The sequence below is a fragment of the Nannobrachium achirus genome (genome assembly GCF_963921795.1).
Source record: "Nannobrachium achirus genome assembly, chromosome: 3".
Lineage (NCBI taxonomy): Eukaryota > Metazoa > Chordata > Actinopteri > Myctophiformes > Myctophidae > Nannobrachium > Nannobrachium achirus.
Window position 1 is genome coordinate 16,591,620 of NC_137812.1, and position 2,659 is coordinate 16,594,278.

Below are 2,659 nucleotides of genomic sequence, written 5' to 3' on the forward strand. Positions count from 1 at the left end.
TTGTTTAAATAAAATATAAGGGAGGAAGATTTACCTTGAGGGATACTTCTACACAGTTTCATACAGGTAAAATAGTCATTGAATAAGAACACTTTAGTTTTTTTTTATCATATCTGAGGTAGCATATTTTCATTCGATCACCACTGTATGTAACACGGCGATACTGTAATACGTCATGAGCCTACTGTACTTTTGATTAGGGATGGAGCCCTAAACAAGGGTAGCTCGATAACCCGATAAGAGATTTATTGAGTACCCAGTATCAATAAGCTTTGGGCTTATCAAGCTTCTTATCGAGTGGCCTATGATGTCATGTTTAAACAATCAAGACGAGGCGATCAAGAAATTATTATAGTACTATCCATTATATAAAGCCAATTAACACTTTTAACACTTTTTATTGCACACTAATGAATGATTGTTTTAATGATATTTAATGATATTTGTTTCTTTTGTCAATTGTAAACTTCATAGAAGGTGGTCAGCAACAAACCAACAAACCAATCGTCTCATATCTTTCCACAACATATTAGAAAACACTCAATAGTGCGCTCAATAAGCAGGATCAACAAGGTGCTCATTATCAATAAAAATGTACAAGCTCCAGCCCTACTTTTGATTGGCTACTGTACATTATATCAGGTCAGTTAAAGATGTTCCACTCCTCATGCATGCCCTGGTTGAGCTAAGCTAACCTGTGCTGAGTTGTTGCTGCTCCTCCTCCATCGCCCTTTTACACAGACACACTGTGTGCGTGCGTGTCTGTGCGCGCAACTTCGACACGCGCAGGCACCCACTGTCCTTGTGTGGTGGGTCGTAGACCGCCATACAGTGTGATAGTCGCAGCCCCAGCCTGAAGCCTCAAAAGTCTAGTATCTGCTCTCGTTCCATAGAGATGTCCCTTTGGAGTGATGGTTAAGATATTGGACTTTCACGCGGGAGACCCGGGTTCGAAACCGGGTGGGGAGGTTCAGATCACCTCTGCTACTCTTGCGTGCACGCAAGAGTGTGTGTGTGTGTGTGTGTGTGTGTGTGTGTGTGTGTGTGTGTGTGTGTGTGTGTGTGTGTGTGTGTGTGTGTGTGTGTGTGTGTGTGTGTGTGTGTGTGTGTGTGTGTGTGTGTGTGTGTGTGTGTGTGTGTGTCACACATGCTTGGTGACGACGTTGGGATGAGACGAAACAGAGTGGTGGAAAAAGTACTCAATGTTTTACTTGAGTAAAAGTATCAATACTGCAATGTAGAAGTACTGTTACCAGTAAAAGTCCAGATTTAAAAATGTACTTGAGGAAAGGAAAAAAGTATTGGTATCAAAATGTACTTAAAAGTAGGCTACCAAAAGTATTTCAAATGTATAAATTGTTTTTGAAAATAGCAGATCTACAAGCTCCACAATTGTGAGCTTTTCTTCTTCTTTTTATTTCATTGTATTATGATAGCGGGCACTCCCCCGCACCTGTGAGTGATATCAGGACCACAAATCCCAGAATGCAACAGGGTAATAATGCTTCTTTTCCCAGATGCGTTTTTTGGTCAAAACAAGCTTTTTTCTACGGACACTAACTAAAGACCGAATGATCGCAGATATGTTTTTTTTTTTCTTTGGTGGAAAGAAGTGAGACGAGTCTTTCCAATGGCACCTCCATTGTTTACATCCACGTTGGAGAAATAAGTCTGTGAAATCATCAAAGGTTATAAATGCTCGAAATCGCTGGAAAGGGGAAGCTAGACGATGTTTTAACTCTGACAGTTAAAGAGTAAACGATCAAAGAAGCTTGCCTTGTTAGAACAGATAAATATTGCATCTACTAAAAGAGCTGATGTGCATATTTTCGGCTGATACCGATAAGAAGCCTCTCCCACCAACTAACTCAATCAGAACAGACCACTCGGGTACATTCCTCTGACCGTTGTCAATTAATTAGCTGGCTTTGAGAGACACACAGTAGTACACCACGGGATTCCCTTTTTTGCAGGTCTTTCAGTCCGAGTGTATCACAAAAGCACCTCAGCTAAGGCAGCGGAAGCTTGTGATTGTCTCCATGGAGGTGCCGAAAGTCGGGGGGACGAAGATTTATACCTAAACCTAACCTTAACCATAACCTCAGTAAAAGTAACGCTGGTGAATGCTAACCTGCTGAATGTTAACCTGTTCGGACCAACGGGAGGTCGTCTCCACCTTTAAGGGCTTTGCACACAGACGTGTTTCTTCGCACGGAAAAAAATTGATGATTTCATTTTTTTAAGAAAACAATGATTCTCTATGACCTCGTGCACACCGGCTCCGAATTTGCCATGCGACAGGTGGCTGCGGCTGTACGTTTTCTTTCCCCCCAATCGAACCCAGTTTGATTTGTGCGTCTTGTTGCATGTGGTAAAACCTCATTGACTCCTTTTATGACTCCTTTTCGGATCCACAATGTGGATTCCGCACAGCCTTGCACACCAAATCCAATGCATTTTAACCATGCATCCAAATGGAAAAAATGCAACGGTTCTGAGGTGCTTTTTTGATACACTCGGACTGAAAGACCTGCAAAAGAGGGACTCCCACCACGCCCTAGATAAAAAGTTTGTTTTAACCAAAAAATATATATATTTTCAGAAGGGGGTCCGTGGACGAATATGCATTAATCTGGGGGTCCTTGACATGAAGAGGTTT